Source organism: Cyprinus carpio, chromosome A13, assembly GCF_018340385.1.
Source record: "Cyprinus carpio isolate SPL01 chromosome A13, ASM1834038v1, whole genome shotgun sequence".
Taxonomy (NCBI): Eukaryota; Metazoa; Chordata; class Actinopteri; order Cypriniformes; family Cyprinidae; genus Cyprinus; species Cyprinus carpio.
The window spans coordinates 27,538,609-27,565,527 of NC_056584.1; the positions used below are offsets into that span (position 1 = coordinate 27,538,609).

Here is a 26,919-nt window from a genome sequence, read left to right on the forward strand (position 1 = left end):
AGTTCAGCTTTAATATATCCTGTTATTAGAGTCATCTGGATAAAAAAACAAAAAAAAAAAAAAAAAAAAAATAAACCTAAAGGAACTCAGAATGTCAGCCCTAGTATTTAACCAGATGATTGTAATAGTTTAGATCTCGAATTGGATGATAAGTGGTTGGGTTAGTGATTATAACCTACTGTAGAAGGAAATTACATCTATTAACACATCAATACGTCCACTGTAATATTCACCAGTCATTTGAACTATTGATTTAATAAATAAACACTTACTAGACATTCATGAACATGTCAGTTCATTTCATGGATGTTTGTAATTTGTAAAGCAGTTGTGAAACACACAGGGCTCTCATGGACTGTAAAAATCGATAAACAAGATTCAGGATCATATAAATGTTCACATCACACTATGTGAACCCGATTAACAAATTTAGGTTACAAAAACGTTGTGGGAACATTGTTTTGTCATTTCTAAAACAATAAAATGATTTTACAGCATTGTGTTGATTTTATTTTTTTACCCAAAATATGACATTATTTGAATGTTTATTTTTTTTTAATATTCTAAGAATGATAAATTGTCCAGTTTTCCTGTCATGATTTTAACTTTATTTTAACGTGACAAAATGTTTTTACAAAATTTTACTAAATTCATTTTCACCCAAAATATTACATTATTTGAACGTTTATTTTTTAATATTCTAAAAACAAGTTTTTTGGTGCCTGGAAATGTCCCCTGTTTTCTTGTTGTTTCTTTAAATATAAAGGTGGCTAAAAGTCGAATTACACATTGTTTTTACACACAAATTATATTTTCACCCAATAATATTGATTTGCACAGCATTTATTACGTATTTACATGATTCGTGTGTTTTTTGAGAAAAAAAAGAGTTTTGCTGTTTTTTACAAAAATGTCCAGTTAACATTACATTATTATAAAGTTTATTTCAAATGTCAAGTTTTCTTGTCGTGATTATAAAGTTATTTAAAGTTTACAAAATGTTTTTCACAAAATTCTACAAATTATATTTTCACCCAAAATATTACGTTATTTGAACGTTTATTTTTTAATATTACAAAATGTTCATCAAGTTTTCTTGTCGTGATTATAAAGTTATTTAAAGTTTACAAAATGTTTTTCATTTTACAAAAATTATTCTAAAAACATTCAAATTTCAAAATATTACGTTATTTCAACGTTTATTTTTTAATATTCTAAAAACATTCAAACATCAAGTTTTCTTGTCATGATTATAAAATTATTTAAAGTTTACAAAATGTTTTTTACAAAATTCTACAAATTATATTTTCACCCAAAATATTTCGTTATTTGAATGTTTATTTTTTAATATTCTAAAACATTCAAAGGTCTAGTTTTCTTGTCATGATTATAAAGTTATTCAAATTTTCACAAAACTATTATAAAGTTATTTAAAGTTTACATTTCACCCAAAATATTAGGTTATTTGAACGTTTATTTTTTAATATTCTAAAAACATTCAAAAGTCAAGTTTTCTGGTCGCTATTATAAACAAAATTAAACAAAACAAAAATATCACCCAAAATAAAACTTTATTTATAACTATTATAAAAAACTACAAAAAAAAAGTTTTCTTGTCGTGATTAAAAAATTAAATATCCAGTTTTCTTGTCGTGATTATAACATTATTTAAAGGTTACAAAATGTTTTTACAATGTTCTACTATTTTTGTTTTTTACCCAAAATATGTAATTATTTGAACGTTTATTTTTTAATATTCTAAGAATGATAAAATGTCCACATTATGAACATTATTTAAAGGTTACAAGATGTTTTTACAAAATTTTACTTAATTTATTTCCACTCAAAATATAACAGTTTTTGAATGTTAATTTTTAATATTCTAAGAATGTTAACATTATTTTAAAGGTTACAAAATGTTTCTTATAATGTTGATCAAGGACAAATAACATCATAAGTCGGTTAGACAATGCTGATCTCAGAACATTTTCACGTTATGAAAACATATATCAAATATTAATACAGTTATAAGAACGTTCCATAATTGACATTACTTTTAGAATGTTTTGTCCTAACATTTATATCACTTTTAAAAAACGTTTTCACGAGAATGTTCCCTGTTAACCAAGTAGATCGAAAATGCCTGACCAGTATAACATCAGATTATTCTTATCTCGTCAGATTATGAATTATTCTGTCAAATTGAATGTTTTATGAATATTATAATAACAAATTACCATGATTGTTTTCACCTAAATGAACATAACTGCTTCAAATTTTGTGTTTTGGGTATGGATGCGTGTAATTTATATTATAGGACAAACCAAAAGCATCATCAAGTTAGGTTTATCACGTGTTTCAATTATTTTACTCGTTAATTGAAAAACCCTATAGGAAAATCGGCAAATTACACTTCCGGTTTCTCACGTCATAGTTCTCAGTCGCTAATGAGACATTTATGTATGCAAATTGTTGTTTGTTTCTACTTTTTGTTATTATTGTCTACCACTTTTATGTTGATGGTTGTATTATTCTATGTGTACTATTCTTGATATTTAAGCATTAATAAAAAATAAATAAAATGTATGTATACAAATCTATGGTAGAAACATCGATGTATTTATTTATTTATTTATTTATTTATTAATGTGTTTACTTATTTAGCACCATTAAAACAGCGGCAGCTTACCAATGTGCTTTACAGCATCAGATAAAATACTCAGATTTGATCTAAAGTCGGAAGATTAGTTAGATTAGATTATATTTAATTTAGGAAAAACGCAAAGATGATAGCAAACCTCAGAACCTTTATTTGTTTTAACCAGGATAGTCAAATATTTAATAGTTTATGTGTTGAGATTGTTGGATCTGTGCGCATTAAAATGACTCCTCCTTCACACACACACACACACACGCACACACACACAGAGAGAGAGTCAGTGAACTCCGCGAGCGTCTCTCGCGCTGTGGATCGTCAGTCTCGCGCTCGGCGCGTGTGGAGAAGCAGCTGCGCCGCATGCCTCCTCGAGGAGCGATGTGATTGACTCCTGCTCTTCTTTAGGAGAAACCGACGCTTCGAGACAGCAGGAGAACCGAGCCGATCGGAACAGTTCCAGTGCGCGCGCGACACGCGCCGGACGCGGAGCGATGGATTCGTCAGCTCGGCGCTCGCGAGGAAACACAGGTGCGTCTCTGTCACCTGCACAGCATTCCTGACGCACAGAGGTGCGCGATTTCAGTCTCGTGTCTGAATGAATTGCTTTAATTGTTTGTTTTATAGTGGAACGAGCGTTTTTAAAAGTACCGTGGTGGAACATACTGTGATGCATCGTAATTCTCGCTTATACTGGTGCTGGAATACAATGCCATGTATCTGGGACTTCAGATTGCGTAAAGAAATACCATGCTACTATCAATAGTATCCGAAAACCACTGTAAATCCTGCTGAGGTCATGATTGCTTTGAATTTATTCTTGGAAGAAAGTAGGGTATAGTACTAATATATACACACACACACACACACACACACACACACACACACACACACACACACACACGCACACACACTATGGTACTGAATTATTTCCAAATGTGTGCCCCATGTATATACTCCAGTATATGTAAGGAATTACCATTGTATAATCAAATAAACATGGTGGTACCATGGTACACTGTCCGAAAAAAGAAAAAGAAAAACTGTAAGGTATTATCTGTTTCTTTTTTGCTGAGGTCATGGTTGTTTAGTATTAATACATGAGAGTAGTACTATGGTACAGTGATGGTAATACCATGGTACTTAAATATGATTTCCTTAGCATTTGCGTGGTAATTTAATCTACAGTATGTGAGGAAATACCATGGTATCTAAAAATCATTGTAAATGTGTTGCTGAGGTCATGATTGTTTTATATTAATACTTAGAGGAAGGCAGTACTATGGCACTGTGATGGCAGTAATTCAATTTTGGGATATATATGTAAAGAAATACAGCGGTACTTCCAATAAAACATGGTAGTGTCATGGTACAGTATCGGAAAACCACGATAAATTGCTTTCTTATTGGGTTAATGTATTTTTTCTATTAATACTTACAATAGTGCAGAGGTACCATGGCACAGTGATGGTTATACCATGGTACTTTTTGATTACTATATTTACGTATGGTATTTGCATGGTGCTTTAGGTGCTTAAAATAATGCATGTCCAATAAAACATGGGATTACTATGCTAACATGTCCAAAACAGCCATGGTCAGTTATTGTTGTATCGTGATTGGTTTATATCAAAGGTACTTTGGCAGTACTGTGGTACAGTGATGATGTCAGTTATTGATGGTATTGAATGATTGTTATATTTATGTGCCATTGCACTCCAGAGTAATACCATGATAGAGCTGCTCTGCTAACAGGGTATCACTTTTTATGATATTGAAGACTGTGTTGATTATTAACAATAATACTGATAATAACATTACTTCACAGCTTGCATATTAAATGCAGTGCAACCTTTACATTTTTTTTTCCTCTGTTGTATTTCTTTACAGTATAAGTAAGCATGTTTGGGAACAAACAATGGATTTATGCATGTACAGTATCTATTGATTAGCAACAAATACTTTTTGTTTTGTTTGCCGTTGGTAGATGCACTTAAAGGATTTCTTATATGCACGTTCAGCAAACCCATATAAGTGAAGTAAAGCGCTTCATAAAGTAGGATTTGCATGCTTGAAACTTTTGCATATGATTTGATATCCTGAGATACTGAACCTTTAGTCTGGTATTGAGCATTGTGGTTTCAAGTGCATGTGCAAGTTATTTTTAGATGGTTTTTTTTTGTTGTTGTTGTTGCTTAATTCTCTTTATTAATATCTCTGGAATTCATCAGCATGTAATTGAAACCTGGATTATTGTGGCTCTTTGTCTCGGGCTGCTATTTACGGTCTAACAGGAAAGCATGCGCGAGCAGACGTGTCAATCCCTCACGCATCCGATAGTTTACTCAGAGCCATTCATCACACAGCTAGAGGCGATACGCACTGCATCAATTCTCATTTGCGAGTGCATTCGGTTTAGCCCTGTCTCATTGTCTGAGTCCGACCCGATTAGACGGGCCGAGATGTGACAGGAGCCGTGAAGTTTAAACCGTTAGTGGCAAGGGTGTTGAGAGAGAACAGGAATGGATATAATGGACAGCATATTCAATACTCTTCTTCAGGGACCCTGAGAGCCGTCTCCTGGCCTGTAACCTGCTGTCATCTTATATTGAGCTGTTTAAGAAAGGCTGAGTTTGGTTCGGGCCGTTTTGCCACAGGCTAACCGATTCACCTTTAATTAAAAGAACGAGGTGCGGTTTATTTTTGGATTCCCTCCGGCTCGTCTCGGGAAGCCTGGCGGCTCGTGCAATTTCACTGAAGCAGGTTTTCAATTACGTGCAAAATGTTTGAGATTGCCTGGGTGCCCGAGATCCCGATCAGGTGACTGTAAAGTGACTGTAATGGGTAGTACATGTAAAGATTCCTGACCGTGCCACGTGCGACGCATTTCAAAGTATTGGACTTGAGCTGTCTCTAGGGTAAGGGTTAAACCGAGACGCACGTCCCAGCGGTATACGAGACGTCCACGAGTAGAATAAAAGCTTAATGCACAGATCTTTCACAAATGCTGTAGGAATGCGTCCAACACCAAAGTCATGGCTTATCATAAACAAGACTATTGAGAACTCTGTTTTTAGGGTTGTGGTTAACAGCATTGGCTATATCTAACCATCACTTGCATTAGATTAAAATCTGGCCGGATTATAGCTTAAACAACATGGATTTCTGAACCAAGAATGTGGTCGTGTAGGCCAAGCGACAGACCGAACCGAGTAAACTTAACTCATTATTTTAATGCTTGACAGAGAGCTGATCGCTTCACAGTTTTGTAGGCAATCAAACAGCATTTCTCCTGTTTTGTTTACTTGGAGAGAATGAAAGAGTGCCAGAATTGACATCAGGGGAAAATGAATCACATTTACTTCATTAGATTAAAAGTTTAGAGATTAGAAGCACTAATTACTTAATTACGGAATGAAATTTGCTGCATTTAAAAGAACACGCGGTGCTGAATTGAAAACGGCAACAAATGTATTCCTCTGTAAGACATGATTAGAGAGCAGAATGCATTAATAATGCCAACCCCGAACATAAAGATGCAAAGCTCTGCGTCCTTGATAAGATCAGATAATAATCTGTGTGAGTTTGTGTTATGCTCTTTTAGATTCATTCAAATGGAGGCGTTTTTAGTTATTTGTTTGATTTCTCCATAATCACCTCTCTTTTCTCTTCCATTCTCAACTCAAGAGCGATATTAATATTTGATGGGATGGTGTTAGTTGAATTAAAAGAGGAAAATTGCTAGCTGAGGGAACGGCACATTGTTAAGCATGTAAATGTATTCTGCTCTTTTTGGGAGAGAAAATCGAGACATCTTTCCCCTCAGGAGGTCTACGAGTTATCGTGGTAACACGCTCGGCTTTAATGCGTGCCAGATTCAATCTGCAGGCCTTAATGTCTGCTGATAATTAATATTCTCCTGCTGGAGTTAGGACGTACAGACGTACAGTTGTTATAGGAGCAGATTGTGTTCGGAGGGTGTTGGGGAGTTCGCAGTACAGATGTCTGTGGTTTTGGCAGGAATCTTGCCAGACGTTTCCATTATTTCCAATGTTTTAGCTCGTATCTGCTTAGGAAATTAGAGGTAAGTTTCACTCTTAGGTGAAGCTCACACTGAAAGGTCGTATTTCATTTCTAAATCAAAACAAACATAGGAAATTATATTTTGCATGAAGAAAATGCATAAATTAAGTTATAACATAAAGGATTTCTGTGGGTCTTAAAAAGTCTTAATTTGCACTCCCACAAATTAAGGCCCTAAAAAGTTCTTAAATCAAAAAAAAAAAAATCTTAGTTCATAAAGTCGTTGCATTAAATGTTGAATTAATACAAAAAAAAAAAAATCTTGCTCAGTATTTTTAATAAAAATTTGGACATCATATTCTGCATGAAGAAAATGCATAATATAAATACTAACATGAAGGGGTTTATTTATGGGTCTTAAAAACACTTAATACTCCCTCCCACAAATTAAGGCCCTAAAAAGATCTTAAATCAGAGCAGAAAAGCTTTGAATTCATAAAATCATGTCATTAAATGTTGCATACATTGCAAAAAAAAAAAAAAGTATATCTTCCTCAGTATTTTTATTCAAAAATTGCTTGTTATATTTTGCATGAAAAAAATGCATGAATTAAATACTAACATGATTTTTTTGGGGTTTTTGTGGGTCTTAATATCTTCCGCTGTATTTTTATTTTCCAGTACAAATATCTAAACATCTTTAAATCAAAATACATTTACTTGAGAATGCAAATGTAAGTTATTTTATGCTTAAAACAAGAACAAATGTCAATAGAATATAAATCTTGTTTTCCGTTTTTGAATTAACATGATTTTTCTAAGCCCATTAGCAGATATTTGTTCTTGTTTTAATCATAGACTCACTTATCATTTTGATTAATTCAAAAAAAAAAAAACTTTTTATTTTATGTAATTTTGCTTTTCAAGTAAATATATCTTGATTTAAGGATCTTTAGACATTTGCATTTTAGACATTTCAGTTTATTCCTCAAATTTTCTTTACTTGGTCTTACAGAGGTCTTTAAATATTCTGAAATGTACCTTTATTAAACCTGCAGAAACCCTGGGATCAATATTTTATATTTAACATAATAAATAATTACATGCATTACAGTAATGAGAGTGATATGAAAAGTTGGGGGTGAAATATGCTCAACTGGCATGAAAGTCAAAAAAAATCACAATGCATAAAACACGGTCCTAAAATAGACTTCATTTTCGTTGTGCATAATATCATTCGTATATTTTTTCCTTTTGAGTCGGGGTGAAATATGATCTGGATGTGTTTATGACAGGTTGGGTGAGATTCGCCTCATTTAGCTCATTTTGCATTGGAACGAGAGGGACTACACCCTAAATGAATAATACATCAAAATATTCCAGCGCTAAAAGAATGAAGTGTTCTCGCACCTGGCAGGCTTCTGCCGAGACGGGCACAGAGCATGGTAATATGCCATGACCAGAGGAGTCATTTGTCACGGGTGTGTGAGCCGCTTGCTGCTGGCGATGTGTAACTCATCCCGACACGTCAAGGCTCTCAGCTGAGTTTTGTTCTGTGACTTATTGAACTCTCTTTTATATGGTTAATGCTGAACTGGGCAAATACAGATTAGCCCCTGAGGGATGCGCTTTGCTTTTCCTCTCAGATCTAACAGTGCTTAGAGGCAGTCTTTGTCTGGGCCCAATTCTCTGACTTATGGACCCTTTCGAAATCCAAAAGAAGCTTTCGGCCGCAGATGGGAATCGAGTTTTGTGTACCTTGCTGTTTTTTAAACAGCAAATGCTGCGACGGCTGTCAGAGCAATGGATAATCGTTGTAAATATACCCAACAGCAGTGTTTTGGAAGAACCGATAAATTTAAATTGGACATTAAGTGATGAGCAGTGTTGCCAGATTGGGAGGATTTCCGTCTGGTTAGTTTGTATTTGATTGTGTGGATCAAAATTGGGTTGGAGGGTGGACAAACATTTGGGCTGGTTTGGGATCAGTTTGTTGATCATTTTATAGGCTAATTGGTTAACGAATAAAACCTAAGTGAGCATGTCCTCAATCCAGTCAGTCATCATGAAGTTATACTATACAGGTAACACATTTAGGTTATAAAAACGTTGTGGGAACATTGTTTCGAAATGTTTCTAAAACAATCAAATGTCCAGTTTTCTTTTCATGATTGTAACATTATTAAAAGGTTACAAAAATGTTTTTACTAACTTTAGTTTCACCGCAAATATAATGTTATTTGAATGTTTTTTTTTAACATGCTAAAAACATTAAAATGTCCAGTTTACTTTTCATGATTATAACGTTATTTAAACGTTACGAGAAACGTTTCTTACAACATTCTTTATTTCCACCCAAAATGTAACATTATTTGAACGTTTATTTTTAACATTCTAAAAACATTCAAATGTCCAGTTTTCATGATTTTAACGTTATTTAAAAGTATGTTTCTTACAACATTATACTAACTTTTTTTTTTACACAAAATATAATGCATTTATTTTTAATATTCTAAAAACATTAAAATATCCAGTTTTCTTGTTGTGATTATAACATTAGGTTACAAAAAACATTTCTTAAAACATTCTAACTTTTTCATCCACAATATAATATAATTTTAATGTATATATATATATATATATATATATATATATATATATATAATATATATTAATATTACATTATTTTGAATGTTTTTTTTTCTAAGAATGTCATCTTGATCAGAATGTTACTTGAATGTTACAAAAATGTTTCTTAGAATGTTCATCAAGTACAAGTAACATTATACGGACGTTCAGAGAATGCTGATCTCAGAATGTTTTCTCTCAACATTATGAGAATATATATCAAATATTAGAGTTTTCAATAAACATTACTCTAAGAACGTTTTGTCCTGACATTTATATAATGTTTAAGAAACTTGTGAGAGCGTTTCCTGTTAGCTGGGTAAACACACTGCAGATTCGGCTGGTGTTGGTGTTAATACCAATGTTTTTATTGCGATAAGGGATCAGATTTTGAACTTGGAGCTGAATAATCAAGTGATCGCTGTACCAAAGTGGCATAAACATAAGTTGAAACTACAGTAAAGAATGGGAGAGTGACCTAACTCTCAAACCGTGTTTAGAAATAAAGTGCAGCACAAATTATTATTATCATTGTCGTTCGTTTTTTGAATACAAAGTGACACATTTTAGATGGTTGTAATATGTGCATGAGCACTGTCAACCCAAAAACATGCACTAATTTCATTACTTGTTCCAATCACTTACACTGGGCTTTTTTGTCTGGCTCGTTCTTGACTGCCGTTTGCAAATATTTTACATACTTCAACAGTTTTTACAGTTTGGGTAGAAATATCTTTGTCATCTTTGCTTATTTTCTTTTAAAGTTTTCATCTGTTCTCCTGTTGTATTGTTCTCCTGTCTGGGAGATCGGTTCATTTTTATGGTTTTATTTTGTCACTAGTTTTAAGGAGGTAAAAACTGTGCTTGTCAACCTTGGCATGGAAATAGAATTCACGTTGTGAATTCTTTTGGCAGTGAATTTTTTGGGCGGGTTTTGAAAAGCTTCTGTGCTGGAAATCATCGACCCAATCTGGCAACACTCGTAAGGACTTAATGTGAGACATGCAAACATGCATTATTACCATCAGCTGCATATAAAATCATGCACATTATTAACAACTTGTCTCTGGAAACTGAAAGTTGCTGGTGAATATTTCCCTGCTTTTGCATGTTAAACCTGTTCCCTCCCCATCCCACATATTAACATAGCCATACATGTCTTTAAAAGTTTGGCCTAGATTGGGCTCATTTGGTGCCCGCTGAGACTCCTCGTGAACTCTTTCTGTTAAATTGGCTCAGATGTAGATGGATGGGATCAGATTCCTGATTAGCCCTTCAGGGGAAATGGAAAGATTAGCTACAGCGCTACGCTTCGCCTCGGTCCATCTCACAAGCCTCCCAAACCTAACGACATCATTGTCTTTAATAGCTGCGAGACGTATCCGTGTACTACTACCCCAATTCCCTGGATGTCATTTATTAGTCAAGTAGACATTAGGATTTTGAAGCTGGTTCACAAGTTATCCAGCGTCTTTAGCACTGTGTGGTTGTGCGTTAGCAGCCAACGAGTTTTTCATTTCACGTCTCGTTCATATATAATATATAACTCGCCGTAAGTTACAGTGCATGCATAACATATTTGAGCCGAACTGCATTATTCATGAGAGCACTGAGGTTTTCTTCACCACCTTCACCTTTGGAAGCTGAATTGGGAATATTGTTTAAATACCATAAGTGAATTATTTTGATGGTTTTTGTACATCTATATAGGCTACTTGTGCTTTAAAAAAATTATGAGAGTGATATTCAGGCTATATTGAATGTGATAAAATACAAAAACATGTCTTTATATGCAACATGGACTCTTATAAGCTGGTCATTTGCAGTGATTTGGTTAAAAGGACTTAAAAAGTCAAACTCCAAAACGACAGTCCATATGACTCTGTCTTCTGAAGCTTTAGAGGATATTTGTCTGAGGAAAATACCCAGATTTAAGTCTTTACTCACTGAAAATCTCCTTTTGAAGATGCATATTCAGATCACAGCCAGTTATGTGTGGTATCACTGACGTCAAACCGAGGTTTAAATATTCAACCGTGCGATATCACGATTAAAATATCTCCACGATCTGTTTTAAAAAAAATACTATCCTATCATAGTACTCCAGCTCAAGTCAACATAAACATACATCATCAAACAAAAAAAACTTACACTTGGCTTTAAAGGCTTTAAGGGTGTTCACACACTTTACAACACGCTCTTGTGTTCAAAAAACACACAAAGCATAACAAAATGCAACAGATACACAGTATCGTTCAGATTTGGCTTTAAAAGACATTTACAAATATAATATATAAACAGTGCTTTATTTTTCAGGTGTTTAGCAGTAGCATTCAAGAAACTGAATAAAGAAATGTAAAAATAAAACACTATATACACTTCACTGTATAAATTATACATTGATTCTTATTAAAGTTCTTCAGTCAAGAGCAGTGAGTGATTTTTCTCTGTTTTGTTGTTTTATTAACATTTAAAGGGACAGTTCACCCGAAAATGACAATTCTGTTATCATTTACTCACTCTCAAGTTTTTTTAATCTTGAATGAGTTTCTTTCTTCTGTTGAACATAAAAGTTATTCTGAAGAATTTGAGGAACCAAACAGCTGCTGGTCTCCAGTGAGGTTTTTTATTTAGTTATTTATTTATTTATTTATTTTTTCTACTATCAAAGTCAATGGGGACCTGCAGGTGTTTGGTAAAATATCTTCTTTTGTGTTCAGCATAAATTAATACAGGTTTGGGACAACATGAGAGTGAGCGACTAACGATTTTTGGGTAAACTCTCCCTTTAATGACAAGCAGCATCATGTTTAGTACTATTAGTCTGCTGTCACTTTAAGACCTACATGCATTTAATCTACAAGCACACGTCAGTTTCTCTCTCAACTGTTTTCTTTCACTTTAGACATAACCAGCTGTGTTTATATGTAAGCCATGTGTGCTTTTGACAGTATTAACGCAATCAGATGCAAAAGATAACTTAGTCCAGTAACCAGGTGCTGTTACACACTCTTTATAGTGTGCACACTCCACATGTACACGCTCACAAAAAAAGCACATCACAAAAAAACACAAAAAAAAAATTTAAAACCCAAAACTCTAAAACACACACTTATATTAAAACTTTAAAATAAAGCCTTGCCGGTTAAACATTTCATTCTGTATTAATTTCTTACTTGTGCTGAACACAAAAAAAGATATTTTGAAGAAGGTGGGGAACCAAACCCCTGCTGGTCCCTATTGATTTTGATAGTAGGAGAAAAAAAAATACCATGGAAGGTTTTCAGAATCAGTGTATAATTGTGCCAGTGTATAATCAGTGTATAATAAATAAGAATTATATAGTGTTTTATTTTTATATTTCTTGAATGCTACTGCTAAACGCCTGAAAACTAAATCTGTTGTATTTGGTTGTGCTTTGTTCAGCTGTTTTTGAATGCAAGGACGTGTTGTATATGAACACCTTTAATAAGTGGATACACAACGTCAAGGTTAAAATATTCAGTGAACGTTAAATCAGAGGATGCTTCCCAAACCTGTCCTGTAAACCATTGACTTGTATGCCCCAGCATCCTTCAGATTGACTTCTGTGTTTGTTGTTTTGGCCTTTTCCACTCCTGAAGCCAACTTCTAAACTTAACAGCTACAACAAACACCTTTCTTATTATCAATGAGCAGCAAATTAGGAGTTTGTTGAGAAGGGTTAATGGATCCAGAATATGTACAATAACAAAAAGTTTAGGTATGGAGTAGGGTTAATGGATCCAGAATATGGTCATGCACAATAATGCATTATTATGTGCTTTGTAAGTACTAGTAAACAGCCAGTATGTAGTAGTATGCATGGTAAGTGTTTGTGGTTGTAACCAGTTCCTTATTGCATCTAATGTGATCGAATTTAGTCTTTATTTCTAATTTAATGTTACTTCCTACCACATAAATTGGCATAGACGTAATATCATTGATGTTAATCTTTTCAAAAAAAATCAAAAATCAACATAACTAAATATAAGAAAACATCAATGAAAAATGATATATAAAAATAACAATTAAAAAATATTTATAGTAATAATGATTAAACAATATTTTGCTGTTTTTGTGCTGGTACCAAGCCTGTCATGGATAAATAAATATTACTCTAAAATTGCCAGCAGGTGGCAGCAAGTCCCTGTTTTAATGAGTGATTCAGTGAATCATTCGCTCAGATGATTCATTTAAAGCGGTTGATTCATTTAGGATTGAAGCAAGTGACTGTCTTTGTGAATGGATCATTGAATCATTGACTCAAAGGATTTTTAAAAAACGGATTCTTTCAGGAACGAAAGTGAAACAGTGAATGCGTTTTGCTACTCAAAAAACATTATAATAGAATACAAAAAAAACACAATAATAACAACTTTCAAAACTCTAAAACAACGCACAAACGTCATTCATATAATATTTGGGGAAAATGATGATAAATAAATCTTATAAATAAAAATAAAAAAAATAAATATAGCACACTCCTAATAATGATTCAAACTCTGGTCTGCTGCACAAACGAATCAAACGAGTCACTGACATTGTACTGTACGTTAAAGAGCATCTCGTTTTGTGTTCCACAGAATAAATGAAATCAAACAGGTTTAGAACAACATGAGTGTGAGTAAACGATGACAGAATGTTTATTTTTAGGTGAACTGCCCCTTTAAACCAGAATTGAAATGGGAGCCAGAATCATTAAATTCCTAACGATTCCCATCCCTGGTCTTATACGATGGCTGTGCAGTGCATCTGGATAAGTGTATTGATTTCCGTTCCCTCTCATAAGCTCCTTTAAACTCACATAGCATCAGATGATCGCACTTGATCCGTGCTGATGGGACATGCTCATTAATGCGATATGTATTCCGATGAGGCTTCCTGGATGTGCGCCTCGGAGTGACGGCTTTGTGCTTTATTCTGTTCAATTTGCTGTCATTTTGGAATAATTGGACGCTGGCGCGTTTGGAGTGCAGTTTGAGAAGGAGTTGTTCGATATGAGGCTTTTGACACCTAATTTAGAATATTTTTTCATCACATATTCTGAGGCAAATGCATTATGGGGGTGAATTTATCATTCCACTTGATGAGCGAAAAGACATTTATTCATGGCTTTCGTTCTCTTCGGATCAGAGAGAAAGCCTCCTTTACTGCATGTTGTGTTGCTCTTTTTTTGTTGTTCTTATTCAGCTACACAGTTAGACAATAGATGTGTGTTTAATGGCTCTGTTTCTCAAATAGCCTACCTGTGAGAGGCAGGAGCCAAAATATTGTTCTAGTGTTGCAGTGTTTAGTACTGCGTAGTGTGAAATGAAATTACCCCGAGATTAAAGCTCATAGAAACAGCAGTCATTTGATTCTGCGGCTTACTTTATTACGCTCCACATCTTGGATTTTCTATTCGGTGTTTCTGGATTCATTATTTATCATTTTTTTGTTTTGTTTCCAGGCTTTCATAAAAGGGTTTTTCATGCAGCGGTGGAGAAAGTACAGCTGGAAGACTCAGAAGTTGTTTTTATCCTCTGCCTCACCAGCAGTAGAGGTGAAGGTGCTTCACTCCAGAGAAAACTTCTGAAGTGCTCAAGTAAAAACTAATAAGGTTGTGCTTGAACATTAGGGTCAGGTTTTTATTAGAGGTGCTTGTACTTAGTGTTAGAGATTTGAATAAACCCTTAACCCAAAGTATTCATTCTTGTATTGCACTGTTTGTCATGCTGTTTTTAAGACGCTGTGTCAAGTTTAAAATATTCAAGGGTCTCAAGACCCCTGTAGTTCTCTTGTATTTTGTTTTTTTTTTCTTGTTTTTGAATGCAAGAACATGTTGTACTGTATGTGAAAACCCTTGATAACTGTTTCTTTTTTTTGACATCAACGTTTCCTTAAACCTTTACATTGCACAAAATCTTATTTTTTAAAAGTTACTGTATATAAATATTATGACAAAACGTTCTTTAAGTAATGTTTATGAAACGTTCTTTTAACTTTACTAATATTTGATATACTGTACATTCTCCTAACGCTGAGAGAAAATGTTTTTAGAACATCATTTCAAAATGTCCTTATATGTTATTTGTACTTGATGACCGTAAAATAATTGTTTTTGTAACCTTTAAATAACGTTACAATCACAATAAGAAAACTGGATGTTTTAATGTTTTTAGAATGTTAAAAAGAAACTTTCAAATAAAGTTATATTTTAGGTCAAAATAATGTTATTAGAATGTTGTAAGAAACATTTTTGGAACCTTTAAATAACGTTACAAGTGAACATTTTTAGAATTCTAAAAAGAAATGTAACATATTTTAGGTAAAAATACGGTTTCATCAAACCATCGATTTCAGTCCCCCATTATTATTTAAATTTAACTTTCGCTATCTAGTAGTATTTTTATTTGATGATTGCCATTTCTCACTCCTAAAGCCAACTTCCAAAAATATGATCTTTGCTGTTGGTTATGTCTTATGATATGTACCCTGCATGTTACGTTTATTTTCACTTTAAGTGTATGTTTATTGCTAATATAATATCTCTTTCTCCGACCTAGAAAACAGTGAGCCTTGACCCTTTGGCAAAATCAAAGTTTCTGAACTTTACTTCACTCTTGATGAGGGTTTGTGTTCTTGTCATGTTTTTTAAGTATGCCCTGATTCTGCCTCTGTCCCCCAGAGTGGAATATGTTAAGGTTTAATTTAGGGCCTTATTTTAATTTTAATTTATTTCATTGAAATGAGGCCCCACACAAAAATCTTAGAGATTTAAGGAGGTCATTTGTCTGGCGCTTTGACAAGGTGACGTGTAAAGGACAGCCTGTGGACTGATTCCTCTCACAAATATGATAGATATGAAATACCAGGCCTCTGATAAAGGAGCCTCGAGTCTTTTATAAACTTCGCCCTTTTAAAACAACCGACTGCAAATATCACAGGGTAATGAAAGTCTAAAACGCATGTTGATGCATATATGTGCAATCTGATTGGTGCATGTGTTTAGTCACATTTTAAGGAATTGTTTCCTGCTTCATTTGCAGTCACGAATTGAGTTTGTCTAATGGTGATTCAGAGTAAACATGTTGGTCAGATTAAGCCATTAGTTCACCGGCTAGAGTTAAATGTAGAGAAATGACTCATTTAATGTCTGATTACCAAATAATAGAGCGCTGTAAACAATGGCCGACGCTGTGCACCAGATGCTAATTTTCCTCACTTTCCAAGATAAGAGCTTAAATCTTCACGCATAGGCGCCTAACGCATGCAGACGTGGATGGTTTTTTATTAAAACGCACAATACAGTGAAGCATTCTGATTCGTTATTAAACGGCTCTTCATTCTAGAGATGCGTCTTCATTATACACGGGCACGCTTCGTGCAGATAATGCTGCCTTATTTGCTTACAAAACCCTCAATTTTCCCACAGACGATAATGCAGCATCTTTCTCGCAGCCACTCGGATGACAAGAGCACACCGTCTTCCATGCGCTCGCCGGATTACGAAGGTTAATCATCAATTTGAGGCTTATTATGGCCAAATAGTAGCAAGACTACTTTAACAGAATTGAAGCTGCCAGTAGAGGGAACAGATATAATCGACCGGGCTGAGAACACACAGTCCAGTGTAAATTGAAGTCCTGTTGCATGATGATTAGAAGGTGTTTGATGGCTTAAACACATCTCTGTTGGATCATTGAAAATACACAGAGCAATCACGAGTCACTGGGCCGTATTGATCGCGTTTTACTCCGTCAGCAGGGACTCTAGTGAATTCTCTAGTAGCTTGGCAGAGAGAGCAGCACTGCGGGATTGAATTTTAAATACTGAAGATGGTACTGAACCTTTGCACAATTAATAGTGTGATTATTCAAGTTTAGATTGCATAAACTTTATCCCATCCTTAAATTGGGTTATATACATTTTTTGGTGCTCTTACCTGAGTTTCATGTTGTTAGTGTTTGCTGTCAACACTATCCCTGCCAACACCCTAGCAACCACACTGAACTTTCTAAACGCCACTCTGAACATCTTAGTAACTGAAGAAGTAAGCCCTGGCAACCACACTGAACTTTCTAAAAGCCACTCTGAACATCTTAGTAACCGAAAGAGTATAAGCCTTTGCAGCACCCTTAGCAACGATTTTAAACTCCACTCTGAACACCTTGGTAACTGAAGAGGTAAGCCCTGGCAACACCCTAGCAACCACACTGAAACTTTTTAAACACCATTTGGAACATCTTAGTATATTCAATTCAATTCAATTCAAGTTTATTTGTATAGCGCTTTTTACGATACAAATCATTACAAAGCAACTTTACAGAAAATTAAGTTTCTACAATATTTAGTAGTAGCTTATCAGTGATGACTGTCAGTTCATGTGCATATGGCAGAAATGTTCAGAAAAATCAATAAAAGACGTAAACAGTATATGAATAGGTAAGCCCTGGCAACAACCTAGAAACCACATAGCAACAATGTAAACACCAGTGCGAACACCTTAACTGAAGGTGTAAGCTCTGGCCACACCCTAGCAATATTCTAAACACCACCCAGAACACCCTAGTAACCGAAAGTTTAAGCCCTTGAAACACCCTAGCAACAATTCTAAACGCAACTCTGAACACCTTAGAAACTGAAGAGGTAAGCCCTGGCAACACCCTAGCAACCACAATGAAACTTTCTAAACTAGAACATCTTAGTATCTTGAAGAGGTAAGCCCTGGCAATACCCTAGCAACTACATAGCAACATTTTTTTTTGCAGACAAACAACAGTCACAATCGCTTGTATTTGCATGCTGGTTAATTTTGGTTAATGCCGGTTAATGTTGGTTAATGTTGGTTAATGCCGGTTAATGTTGGTTAATGCCGGTTAATGCCGGTTAATGCCGGTTAATGTTGGTTAATGCTGCTTAATGCCGGTTAATGCCGGTTAATGCCGGTTAATGCCGGTTAATGCTGGTTAATGTTGGTTAATGCCGGTTAATGCCGGTTCATGTTGTTAAGGTTAATGCCGGTTAATGCCGGTTAATGCTGGTTAATGTTGGTTAATGCCGGTTAATGCCGGTTAATGCCGGTTAATGCCGGTTAATGTTGGTTAATGCTGGTTAATGCCGGTTAATGCCGGTTAATGTTGGTTAATGCCGGTTAATGTTGGTTAATGCCGGTTAATGCTGGTTAATGCTGGTTAATGCTGGTTAATGTTGGTTAATGCTGTTTAATGCCGGTTAATGTTGGTTAATGCTGGTTAATGTTGGTTAATGCTGTTTAATGCCGGTTAATGTTGGTTAATGTTGGTTAATGCCGGTTAATGTTGGTTAATGCTGGTTCATGTTGGTTAATGCCGGTTAATGTTGTTTAATACTGGTTCATATTGGTTAATGCTGGTTCATGGCCGGTTAATGTTGGTTAATGCTTGGTAATAATGTAAAAAAATAAAGTACTTACAGCATGGCAGTGGTGGAAGTCTTTTCTGCTTAATAAAAAACCATGAAAAAACAGCAAAACACAAATGCAAGCCGCTCATTCCAGCAAAGAAACAATACATGAAGATCAAATCAGCAGGGAATGTATAAATCTAGTGTACATTTACATCTTTTCAGCAGGGAATGTATAAATCTAGAGTACATTTACATCTTTTTCATCCACTGTGACTTGCAGTGCATTCATTGTTTTTCAATTGATCAGTGTGTGAGTGAGTGTGTGTGTGTTTTCTGTGAATTAAACCCATGTCCTTGACATAACTAATACTGTGCTCTTCTCTATGAATAACTTTATATTCTGTGTCCACTGCAAAGCTTCAATCCACAATCTGCTGCCTGGAAATAGTTTCACTCCATCATCTGCTTTGCGTTTAATTTCCTCATTCCGCACAAAGTGGCCAACACAAAGGCTTACTCGTGGAAATGTAGTGGTTTAATCTGACGGATGTCAGTGTCAGAGTTAGCATTATGAAGAGACCACAGCTGGAGGTTGACGTTTGCTTTGCACATGATCACCTGTGTTCATTACATAAGAGTCTGAAGCATTTTATCAAAGAGCCCGATGGAAAGTGGATGCAGCTGTTTGCCGCCCGTCTTCCTTCGCTGAGCCCGATCCGCACACGAGAACTCTTACAGTGATGTTCAGTCACATTTTCCACAGCCTGGCTCTCAGCAAGGCACTTGAGAAGAGTTTTTGAAGTAAGTATTTGTCTCATACTGAATGGCACAGTGGCGCTTTCCAGATAATTCTTATTCAGGTGAAGTAGAGCTTCGTTTTATGGTGTGCATTGTTGGTCACAGCTACTGTCTTTTCCTCATATTGCTCTCTAGTTGGTTTAGTCATTGTTTCTTCAAGATGTTTCTAAGAAAGCAAAGGTTTGACAGGTTAATTAAGAATGTGCAAAGCTACAGCGCTGTGTTACAGCTCTATAGTTACTTGAGATACAAAATGACATGAGATATTAAGTCTTTTTTTCTGCAAAATGTGTCAAAAGCAAGTTAGTTTGAAGTTAAAACATGAAAAAACATCTGCTAATTAAGAAAAAAAAATCAAAGGTTTCAATTTAGTTTTTCTGACCCCACTGGCATATATTTGTACATTTATTTTTACATTTTTCAGAAAACAAGGTTTACCATATTATGCAATTGTGCATCTTTGCATTCATAATTTTGTAAAAATATCATGATTTAAGAACGTTTAGATATATTTGTGGAAAATGGAAATACTGTGGAAGAAATTCAAGTTTTGCAGTGAAATTGACTTTAGTTTGTAATGGTAGCTAAATGTTGTAATGAAAAACAAGGAAAACAAGACAAAAATACTGAGTAAGAATTGATTAAAGTAGAATTTTTAACTAAACTTGGGAGTAAATTGCATCTATTTACATTCATGGCCATTTAAAATAGCTCTGTATTCTGACTGAATAACAGTTTTTATAACATATAAAGCATATTTTAGTAAACGTTTGCCAGTGACTTATTCTTTTGAATTTTAAAGGCTGAAAAATATGTGATATGAACACATCTGGAGACCAGATTCCACTCTGCTGAGCTCCATCCAGCTGTTTTCAAACATAATTTATGAAAACCCCTGAGAATCGCTGTCTGGTAGATATTTGCGGCATAGTTTTGCACATCCTCGGTGAGAACGCAAACAGAAAGCTGATCAAGGTGTTTACATGCACAGCAGAATCGGGGTAACGGGCAAACATCTAGCAGAGGATTTCGCTTAAACCGTTTATGACCTTTCTCTGATAAAAGAAAAGCGTTTAAGGTCAGCTTATTGAACCTCAGGAAACTCTGTCGAAGTGTGTTGGTTTTGAAAGCAGCGACATTTGGTACAATGGATCCGTATTGTGTTGAAAGTGCCTGCAGTTTAATGATATTTGAAGTGAGATGTGTGCGCTGGCCTATTTATCCTGTCACAGTCTGACTGATGAAGTCTTTGGCTGGAACTGCTGCTTCTCCGAGTCTAATAGCTCAGAATGTGAGCCGTTGTTGCTTTAATTACATGGACGGGTGACCCGGGAACCGAAGAGCCGCTGAGATCAAAATCACCTGCTCGATCAGTGCCGGCCCTCCTGCAAAACACTTCACTACAGAGTTAAAAACCCTGGCTGTTTTGGGCACGTTTGCATGTAGATATTATTTGGTTTTGATTAGGGATGTAGCCTAACGATTAACTCAATTCACGATTCGATTCACAGTTTTGATTACGATTTATTTTTAACAAAATGAGATTTAAGAGAAATTATAAATTAAATGTGTGCTTTTATTATTGCTTGGACAAAATGCTGCAAGTTTCTGTGAAATTAAAATATAACACTATAATAATATACCAATATGGCACTTGCATATCATTGCTCTTTTGCTGGTTTTGATTGCTTCTATTGTCCTCATTTGTAAGTTGTTTTGGATAAAAGCGTCTGCTAAATGACAGAATTTAAATATAATATGTAAATATAAATATAAATGTAAATAACAAAAATAAATCGAAATTTTAAAACAAGCCCCAAATCAAATAAATCCGTTACTCTAATAAAATAAATCTCTTCATATAAACAAACTAAGGCTTTGTGTGTCATCTGTCCATTTAAAATTAGATGCAACCACTGCATTGTAATCATGATCCAAACAAAGATGCTGCATACATGCAACATGAGCAGTTTTTAATCTAAATCAGATTGTATAATTGTGAGTGTTTTGTCTTCAGTTTTGTGAAACTATAGCCTACATAAAAATATCAGCATGAAACAAAAACAGCAGATGAACTGAACGAGACTCAGATTCACTCTCTGCCAGCAGGTGGCGCTTTAAAGCGTTTCCTTGGTTTCCGCTGTAAACAAAGCAGCGCTGCACTTATGAACTTTAAATATGCATTATACAGAGGCAAGATGAAAAGAAAAAAAAAAATACCATCTAAACTTTTCTAAAGATGGTAAGTTCCCCTCAGACATGCATTCATATAAACTCCTACCCCTAATTAAATCAAGATTTGTTTAGCATCTAAACCAATTTGAATCGTCACATATCTGAATCGATTTTCAACCGGCTCGCGGTTAATCGTTACATCCCTAGTTTTGATCGTTGAAAATGTTTTAATGCTAATCCATTAATGCTGTAATTTCCAAGTACTGAAGTAATTTGCACCAAGCTAACGGGGAACGTTCTCAGTAACGTTAATGGAAGGTTCGTTCAACATTATTTGGCCTTTAATAATATTCTTAAGACGTTAGCACAAAAATGTAATTAATACATTGTTCACAGAACATTTTTGGGCGATAAAACCGTATCGATATTTATCGACGGTACACCATCATTGATAACACTTTTTTCATTTAAAGGCGCATTATGTGTGACACACTCTGAAATGAGTATCGTGCCTGTCTGCAGTGAGGAGACTGTGAATCAAAAAATTACTATTAGTCGAATTTCAAATAAATATTTGCATTCGAATGAAAAAATGGTGTGTTTGAATTTTAAGTGATGATGTAAGTCTCATTGCATTTTAATGTTTTTGTTAGTCCATATCCAGTTGAACCCGAAAGATGCGCCGCTGCTGCATTTTTTATTAAAAATATTAGAGAAATATAGAAGCTCAATGCCGAGAATATATTGTTGAGGTTAAAACCGAAACCAAGCCATTCACACAGAATGCATATTCTGCGTATTTTTGAGATGCACAAATGTGACTCTTGCACTCGCGTCTCGCACAAGAGATGAATATAAAGCCATGTAAAGTAAAAAGAGGTTCAACTTTTAGAAAACACGTCTGGAGGATTTGTGTTGGTTTTATTCCATTCCACTGCGTCTCGTATGTTTATAAATGCAATCGTGTGATCGGCGCTTTGGCTGTTTGTATTAAGCTATGCATAAATACATGATGCTGTTTTGTTCACAATTGTTTATGCAATTTACGAAATCATATTTGATTTATAAATAGCCTATTAGTTTAGACGGCATGCACTTTTTTTTATAGACAGTTGTTATTTCATTGCATTGAATAAACTGTTTAACGAGGTGCATTATTTTGCTCATTGCGCCCTCCTGTGGCCTCAGGAGACACTTATTTAATCTGCATATAAAATATAAGAAAGGAGATATATATTTGTTTCAATTTTATTTTGTTATTTTAAGACTAAAATAAATTGTTGTTTGTCTTAATAAATTGGGTAAATTAAAAATGCAGTGGTTAAATGTAAACATTTTTTATACTGCTCTCTGTTTAAGAAAGGTTATTAAAAAAATTAAAAAAATATCAACCCGAACGATATGAAACATTACTTCATGATAATTTTTTTAGTTATATTGCCCAGCCCTAATTTTAGTTAGACATTCATCTAATGTTTTTTACAGGGCTGTGCACAGACATTTTGAGGGGCAGTGGCCCAAACCAAAAAAAGGGGGCAAAAGGAGGGTGGGTGCTTGTTAATACAAATTATCCAGTTGTAACAAATATACAATTAAAAGAAAAGATAGCACACTCTGTAATAATTTCAGACTTTATTGTAGATGTTTTGATAAGAGTGGGCTCTCCCTCACTCTCTGAGCCTGCTTCTGCCTCATCTTCAATGGAAGCAGGGGAGAGTGGGGTAAGTTGAGCCAGCCCCTGCATCTTGGCATCTGTACACTTTTACTGCCATGTGACCATGTATTTTGGAACCACGCATCATTTCTGCTAGACTGTGAAAAGGAGAAACACACTGAGGGCAACGGAAGGCACCATGGCCATAGCCAGGGTTTGAAGATTAGTGTGGTCTGGGTGGGAATTGTGCTATAATAACCCACTCATTATATACACATTATATACGCTTTAAAAGAGACAGATATGTAGATGTTTGTGAAAGATGTTTTCTCTGTTTTGGAGGAATGAGCATTGTTAAATTATATCACATTGCACCATAACTTTAGGTTAGGGGTATGTCATTTTATCAGTTGTTTATTAATCATTCAGCAATAGGCCTATTACTGTTATAGTTTTCATTAATAACCATTGCTATATAGATGATAACTTTGTCTAGTGCCCTTATGAATGTTGTTGGCATGACTTTGTAAACATTAAACTACATAATGAAATAGCATAGACGTAACATACTTGTTCTACACTATCTATCTCTGCACTAGTGTTATATGCTACTGTTTTGATAGCGTTGATAACGTTTCTGACAGATAATATCATGGTGTGTGTTTTTTTTACCGAATGTGGTCTCCTGTCAGCAATAACATGTCTTTGGGCTCTTTTGATTACTATCAGTTTAAATTCTCGCAGTGTTGCTAGATATTGCTATGAAAACAAATAAAAATAAATAAATACATAAAAATATCTTTCCACCTGTAGGCCAACAAACTCTCTGTTAAGTCTGTTTTTAGGAAGGCTGCAACTTTGTTGTTCAACATATTGTTTCGGAAATGCAAACAATTAAATATTGAAATTTGAACTTCATTTGGTTGGTTTTATTTTGTTAAAATTAACTTTAAGAAAATAAATATGTTATATATATAGTTTTTAAATTATTATTTATTTCACATGGGTTTGAATCCGATTCGGTCAGAGGGTCATTTTGCACTGACTCGACTCAAACCCGGGGCAAACTGAGGCATGGGAACACTTTTTTATAAGAAGCCATATATTTAGAACCCTTTGTCATAGATACAATCTGATCATTTAAAATGATAGGAATACTTTCATTAGGATTGGATAGATACTTTCATTGTACTTCTGCATCATTTTCTCTTATCTTGAGGACCACAATAGTAAAAATTGGCTATTCTTACCCCACTCTCCCCTACAGGTATTAGACATTTAATTTAATAACTTAAAACAAACAAATGTATCAAAAAATAATAAATAACTAATTTAGAACATTTATACTATATGTTTAGCTATTTATAGGCCTACTATTAATATTGTTTTAATAAAATATGATGTATAGATTACTAGTATCAAGACAAGTGATTATAATGGGGAGTATACTTAATTACAAGAATTAAAGTGAGACAAATTGCTAAATATTCTATATGATGATTTACCTGCTGGCTTGCTGGAGTTTTGTATTCATGTTTGCAATGTCGAACTGCCTTTAGCAGCCTCCCTTCGCTCTTGTCTTCTTTTTTGTGAAGGCATTTTTTATTTATTTATTTATTTTTGTCTACAAAGTGTGCCAACCACAGCAAATTTGGTTTTATCTATATTAGATCTGATCAGGTACAATAATTCAATTAGACATTCTAATTCTAAGGACATGGATATTTTGTACAACACTTTTATGTTGATTGTTAGTAACTCAAACCCCTTTTTGTAAACATCTCTACCTAACCATCGATCGCGCGCATCCGCCACATTTGTAGTTTTTCTAACGCGTTTTATTCGTATTTGTAGTTTGTAGTCGGCCGAGTCATTACCGACAAAAACAAAAACAAACAATGTACCAACTAATTACTAATTTAGCGGATCAACCTCTGACTGTAATGTGGATCGTAATGCAACGACCCTCGGGGCTGTGGTCTCGACTCTCCAGAGAGCGGCACACAGATTGTGAGTGATGCTGCGGAGCGGGCGGGAAACACAGAGCTGATTAGCGGAATCAGCGGATATTTAGCGCAGCGGGAACAGACAACTTTGAGCTTGGGTGATGGGGGATTGGTGAGAGGGGCACCTCAGCCGATAGGGGCAAAGGGGCAGTGGCTTCAGCCACCGGGCCACCCCCCGTGCACGGCCATGTTTTTTTAAATGTTACTAGTTGTTTTAGAATGTTCAGAGAATTCAAAAGTAACGTTTCCAAAATATTTGCAAAATGATACAATGGAATGTTTCCTTGTAGAGCAATTTTTTTTTACAATCCCATCAAGAAGACATTATTTCTGAATATTCTTGGAACATTCAAAATGCCCAGTTTTTTAAAAACCTGTATTCTTGGCTATGTGAAGGTTAAAAGAATGAATACTGTCATCATTTACTGTTCCAATCCTGTATGAGTTTCTATCTTCTGTTGAACGTGTGGGTAACCAAACAGCTGTTGGTCCCCACTGACTTCCATAATATGGGGAAACATATGAGAAATAAATGGGAACCAGAAACTGTTTGGTTACCAACATTCTTCAAAATATCTTCTTTTATGTTCAACAGAAGAGAGAAACTCGTGCAGGTTTGGAACAACTTGAGGGTGAGTAAATGACAGTATTTTCATTTTTGGGCGAACTGTCTCTTTTCAGAGAAATGAAATATTGAAGTTCTGATGGCTGTATCGGGTCAGTGACTCATATCGGTCCAGTCCTGAATCCTAATCGCTCAGCTTTGTCATTTTTATGTACCCGGTGTTCCCGTGGAGCAAAGCAAATAAAAGAAGTCCAGTCTGTTCTCAGATTCACTCCAGATTACTGTGTTCTCTGCGTCTCGCTCTTTATTTCTCCAGCTCTACCTGAAGACATCGGTGTCTTTACAATTATTGCTCCTCTTTGAGGATTAAAGGTTAGAATTTCCCCTTTGTGCAGCGGAGCATTTACTGTATGTCATGCATAAATGTCAGAATCATACGTGGCTCATTCTCGGGGGAAAATGGAGCTGATCCTGTGCCAAAAGCCAAAACCAAAAAACCAAAGCCACTCATATTGGCCCCATCAAGCTCTCTGCTATATAAAAATGTTTTGTTTTTAAAAAATAAATATTGCTTTTGGTGCAATAATAGTGTAAATTAGTCTAATTTAAATAACATACTTTTATAAATTTATATATACAAAACTCATTAATAAATTATTTATCAATGATAAACTTTTTTCTTTATTTTTTTATTTTTTTTCCCCATTTTAACCTGTTTAATTCCATGAATATAACCAGTAACTATATATATATATATATATATATATATAATATATTATAATATATATATATTATATATATATATATATATATATATATATAGTATTTTAAGCAGTATATATTTCTGCTGCTGGTTGAGTAGTAATGCATGTTCTGTAGTAGGTTACCGAGTCGCACGCCACTCTTAAAGGTCGTCACTGAGAACAGGAAAACAAATGAGCGTTTCTGAAGACGTTTTTGAGGAAGCAGCTATGAGTAAAGCTGAATGTCATTGTCTTTAAAGGCACACCAAACGAGACACAACAGTACA

At 34.8% G+C, this 26,919-nt stretch overlaps 1 protein-coding gene across 1 annotated transcript in view; it reads left to right on the top strand.

Annotated features, from left to right (window-relative positions):
- The first annotated feature begins 2,903 nt into the window (after positions 1-2,903).
- Positions 2,904-26,919, top strand: part of LOC109109112 (heparan sulfate glucosamine 3-O-sulfotransferase 1-like) — a 55,216-nt gene continuing 31,200 nt past the window's right edge. The window contains exon 1 of the mRNA XM_042769565.1: positions 2,904-3,184. The gene's annotated coding sequence lies outside the window, so the exon portion shown is untranslated. The remainder of the gene's footprint in view (positions 3,185-26,919) is intronic.